The sequence below is a fragment of the Salvelinus alpinus genome, chromosome 30 (genome assembly GCF_045679555.1).
Source record: "Salvelinus alpinus chromosome 30, SLU_Salpinus.1, whole genome shotgun sequence".
NCBI lineage: Eukaryota > Metazoa > Chordata > Actinopteri > Salmoniformes > Salmonidae > Salvelinus > Salvelinus alpinus.
Window position 1 is genome coordinate 23779943 of NC_092115.1, and position 6052 is coordinate 23785994.

Genomic DNA, 6052 nt, shown 5'->3' on the forward strand with positions numbered 1-6052 from the left:
AATGCCTGAAGGTACCACGTTCATCTGTACAAACAATGGTACGCAAGTATAAACACCATGGGACCACACAGCCGTCAAACCGGAAGGAGACGCGTTCTGGAAGGAGGACGCGTTCTGTCTCCTAGAGATGAACGTACTTTGGTACGAAAAGTGCAGATAATCCAGGAACAACAGCAAAGGACGTTGTGAAGATGCTGGAGGACACAGGTACAAAAGTATCTACAGTGGGGAGAACAAGTATTTGATACACTGCCGATTTTGCAGGTTTTCCTACTTACAAAGCATGTAGAGGTCTGTCATTTTTATCATAGGTACACTTCAACTGTGAGAGACGGAATCTAAAACAAAAATCCAGAAAATCACATTGTATGATTTTTAAATAATTAATTAGCATTTTATTGCATGACATAAGTATTTGATCACCTACCAACCAGTAAGAATTCCGGCTCTCACAGACCTGTTAGTTTTTCTTTAAGAAGCCCTCCTGTTCTCCACTCATTACCTGTATTAACTGCACCTGTTTGAACTCGTTACCTGTATAAAAGACACCTGTCCACACACTCAATCAAACAGATTCCAACCTCTCCACAATGGCCAAGACCAGAGAGCTGTGTAAGGACATCAGGGATAAAATTGTAGACCTGCACAAGGCTGGGATGGGCTACAGGACAATAGGCAAGCAGCTTGGTGAGAAGGAAACAACTGTTGGCGCAATTATTAGAAAATGGAAGAAGTTCAAGATGACGGTCAATCACCCTCGGTCTGGGGCTCCATGCAAGATTTCACCTCGTGGGGCATCAATGATCATGAGGAAGGTGAGGGATCAGCCCAGAACTACACGGCAGGACCTGAAGAGAGCTGGGACCACAGTCTCAAAGAAAACCATTAGTAACACACTACGCCGTCATGGATTAAAATCCTGCAGCGCACGCAAGGTCCCCCTGCTTAAGCCAGTGCATGTCCAGGCCTGTCTGAAGTTTGCCAATGACCATCTGGATGATCCAGAGGAGGAATGGGAGAAGTTCATGTGGTCTGATGAGACAAAAATAGAGCTTTTTGGTCTAACTCCACTCGCCGTGTTTGGAGGAAGAAGAAGTATGAGTACAACCCCAAGAACACCATCCCAACCGTGAAGCATGGAGGTGGAAACATCATTCTTTGGGGATGCTTTTCTGCAAAGGGGACAGGACGACTGCACCGTATTGAGGGGAGGATGGATGGGGCCATGTATCGCGAGATCTTGGCCAACAACCTCCTTCCCTCAGTAAGAGCATTGAAGATGGGTCGTGGCTGGGTCTTCCAGCATGACAACGACACAAAGCACACAGCCATGGCAACTAAGGAGTGGCTCCGTAAGAAGCATCTCAAGGTCCTGGAGTGGCCTAGCCAGTCTCCAGACCTGAACCCAATAGAAAATCTTTGGAGGGAGCTGAAAGTCCGTATTGCCCAGCGACAGCCCCGAAACCTGAAGGATCTGGAGAAGATTTGTAGGGAGGAGTGGGCCAAAATCCCTGCTGCAGTGTGTGCAAACCTAGTCAAGAACTACAGGAAACGTATGATCTCTGTAATTGCAAACAAAGGTTTCTGTACCAAATATTAAGTTCTGCTTTTCTGATGTATCAAATACTTATGTCATGCAATAAAATGCAAATTAATTACTTAAAAATCATACAATGTGATTTTCTGGATTTTTGTTTTAGATTTCGTCTCTCATAGTTGAAGTGTACCTATGATAAAAATTACAGACCTCTACATGCTTTGTAAGTAGGAAAACCTGCAAAATCGGCAGTGTATCAAATACTTGTTCTCCCCACTGTATATCCACAGTAAAAGGAGTACTATATCGACATAACCTGAAAGGCCGCTCAGCAAGGAAGAAGCCACTGCTCCAAAACCACCATAAGAAAACCAGACTACGGTTTGCAACTGCACATGGGGACAAAGATCTTTCATTTTGGAGAAATGTCCTCTGGTCTGATGAAACAAAAAAGATTTGTTAGGCCATAATAACCATTGTTATGTTTGGAGGAAAAAGGAAGAGACTTGCAAGCCGAAGAACACCATCCCAACCGTGAAGCATGGGAGTGGCAGCATCATGTTGTAGGGATGCTTTGCTGTAGGAGGGACTGGTGCACTTGACAAAATAGATGGCATCATGAGGTAGGGAAATTATGTGGATATATTGAAGCAACATCTCAAGACATCAGTCAGGAAGTTAAAGCTTGGTCGCAAATGGGTCTTCCATATAGACAATGACCCAAAGTATACTTCCAAAGTTGTGGCAAAGACAACAAAAATGGCTTAAGTACAACAAAGTCAAGGTATTGGAGTGGACATCACAAAGCCCTGACCTCAATCCTATAGAAAATGTGTGGGCAGAACTCAAAAAGCGTGTGCGAGCAAGGAGGTATACAAACCTGACTCAGTTACACCAGCTCTGTCAGGAGGAATGGGCCAAAAGTCACCCAACTTATTGTGGAAAGCTTGTGAAAGGCTACCTGAAACGTTTGACCCAAGTTAAACAATTTAAAGGCAATGCTACCAAATACTAATTGAGTGTATGTAAACTTCTGACCCACTGGGAATGTGACAACAGAAATAAAAGCTGAAGTAAATCATTCTCTCTAGTAATATTCTGACATTTCACAGTCTTAAAATAAAGTGGTGATCCTAACTGACCTAAGACAGGGAATTTTTACTAGGATTAAATGTCAGGAATTGTGAAAAACTGAGTTTAAATGTATTTGGTTAAGGTTTATGTAAACTTCCGACATCAACTGTAGGTGGAATTTCAATATTTGGTTGTGCATCAGCAGTTTCTCTTGTTATTTCAGTCACTAAATTAGCTGACAATTAGCCACGTACATTTTTTTTGTAAACTTTTAGTAATCATAGCCGAATACCAAGGTGCCCGTGAGCCCTAAGCTCCATGGGGCCCCCATTGATTTTGTTAGTCATTCTCACTCAGATATCATATTAACATGGCATAAGTCATGGAACAATTTGGAGAATTATAAAACTGCTCAAATGTATCTCCACCCCATGGTGTGCTCCAGAGGTGGCACCACGGGTTCAAAAGTGGTGTGGAAAAATGTGTATGTTTCTTTTCGAGAGCCAGGTGTTTTTCCTGATCTCATGACTTGGTCAGGTAAAATTCTGGATCCTATGACAGGGTCCAATATTAACTTTTTCTCTCACTGTCTCAACTGGGCCAGTTGGCCAAAAATCTACTGGCCGGAAAAACATTTCTACTGGCCTGGACATGGTGCAGTTTTTAAATGCATTGGGGTCATGCAGGGCCTATAGGTTGGCATGCTTTCTGTCTATATGCAACTATTAATAGGCTACATTTGGTTATTATAATTTAGCAATGCAAGTCATTACTCTATTCTTTAGAATTGCATTGTATTAATTGCATTCATTTTTGTTTCTAAAGTAATTGTTTCTATAGTCATTTTGAGAAGATTTGTTTTACATCTTAAAGTAGGACGCTGCCCTTTGAGACAATTGTGTTCCAAAAGAGGTATCGACCTAGCTACAGTTGGCTAGACAATGCTAAAGTGAATGCCAAAGTGTATTTTTGTAGCTTTCTTTTTGCATACTATCAACAGCAGCCAGTATATTGCTAGTATGTTAACTATTGAAGGTTTACTTTTGTAAATCACTTTCCCAAAAATAACTAAGCTCAGAGAGTAGATTGATGGGTGCTTCTTTTTGCTCTGGACAGCAAAAAGAAGTGTATGTTGTGTGAACGTAGCTATCAACTTCTGTAGTGTTTGAGTGCTCGAGAAGTTGTGACTCGCGGGAGCCTAGTGGTGGTTGAATGAACGTCCTATCGTATTGATCAAATACTGTACAAATAGCACAACTTTTCTGCGTGTAGTATTCAATAGTTTTCAATAATATACTGCGACAGAGTAGGTAAATGTTGAACTGGACTGCAAAAATGCGCTGAGAAGTTACTGACCCGGTTGGTGCTGCTGCTTTGAAAGTGTTGTCGGAGCGCCACACTAGTTTGAAAAGTATTGGGGCAAATGCTGTCTCTCCACATGTTTTCGATGCTCTGATTGAGGTTGACTGACCAAAAGATCAGCCACAATAAATAAAAAAATGCAAATGACTGGAAGTGTGTGGAGACTTTTTCCTGTTTCTCCAGTTTTGCTTCAATCACCTTCACTAATCATCTCTGGGTGTGTGGTAGATTCTGCCTATCATCTCCACCCCATGGGTAGAATTGAATTAAATGTATCATAAAATAGCAACATTTTCTCTCCCACCTTGGCAAAATATGTAGAATTGCAGAAAATCACTTTACATTTTTTTTATTTCCACCACAAGTGTTTTGCCGCGAGGTGGTGGGCCCCCAAACAAATTTTGCTTAGAGCCGGCCCTGACTGGATAGGAACTTCACAACAGCTGCTTTCTGCTTTCAGTCTAGATTAGGCACTTGAGTTGGTAGAAAGGCTTCATAATGCACTATGTATGAGGGAAAAACACATCTGCTACATCAGTGTTTGTAGTTTTGATATTAGTCATAGACACACACACAGCTGTGTTGCATTAGCTGCCAGCTCCTGCAATTTGAAGGAAGTAGACACTTGAGAAAACAGTGCCAGGCAACAACGAAAACAACGGAAATGAATAGAAAAGTACATTATTGATATTTAAATGTTGATGAATACTTCAGTAGTGAAACCATTCATTATTGCTTACAAAAGAGCAAACTGTATTTCAGCCATGAACCACTTCAAACTTTTTCTCTCAAACATGAGTAACAAGTGTTACAGTAGAATCAGGGAGGTAGCCATGGCAATCACTAGTGGTACTCTGGTAATACTCAAGAACATTGATGCACTCCTCTTTTAAACTATTGTTTAATCAGAATCTGTGCATGTAATTACCCCAATTGTCACAGACGTCAGTTCAACATCTAGTTTTGATTTACATTTGAGTGAGTTGTCAACTAACCTGAATTCAATGTGAAATCAACAAAACATTTCACCGGATTTAGGTTAATATATTCCCTTACGTTGATGACTTATGATGTGGAAACAAAGTGGATTCAACCAGTTTTTGCCCAGGGGGATGGTTCAAAGCCTTAGATTGAGATTTAATAAACTATCTAAGCCATGGATCATGAAATACTTCGCTTTGCAGTCAGCTACAGGCTCTTATCTAAAGTGCACCGCTCAAGAGTTGATAGTATTCATTAATGTTAAAAATACTGCAAATAGGTTAAAAAAAAATGAAGTGTTTTGTTCAGGTTTAAAATAGCCTGCAGTTGGACAATTTGAGGATTTAGGTGAAAAACATGTCCAGTTGTAACTCAGTCTGGAACTTTGTCCTAAATGGCACCTCATTATCTATTTAGTGCACTACTTTTGACCAAGACCCATAGGTCTCTGGTCAAAAGTAGTGCACTATAAAGGGAATAGGGTCCTTTTGGGACTTGATGGCACCTGAGGCAGCATGCAAGTAGATAATACATCTGAGTTGGCCAGAAACCTCTAGTCTGACCAAACCTTAGGGTTTTGATCAGAGGGAGAACAACGGCAGGTTCTCTCCTCTCCATAAATGGTGGTGTCAGTCAGCAGGAGAGTGGGCCATCATTTGAGCTCTAGAGAGCGGAATTCAACCACCACAGCTGCCATCTCCGCTGGGTTAGAGAGGTTATGTTGGTTGCCAGGTATGCAGCAGCCCCTCAAAGTTGTATTCAAAGGATTCTCATGTTGCTCCATCGATCCTTCCCAGGCCTGCGAGGACACATGCTGTGCAGCCTACCCAGCAGGAAGGATAACCCAGAAAAGCAGAGAGCAGACTCTTCTCTTCCCTTTCACCACAGCCAAGGCCCTCTGCAGAGGTTTTCAGTGGAGCAGGTTATTTTGAACCAGGTGCAGCGTTCTATTGTGCTCTGTCACAAGAAGTTGCTGAGTTGATCTTTAGACAATTTAAAAAAAATCTGGTTCCCTGTCTAAATCTTTTTGTTTGTCGTTATACAATAAAATATATTAATAACAGTGAGCCTTTGGGGCTGATAGACGTAACACAAAGG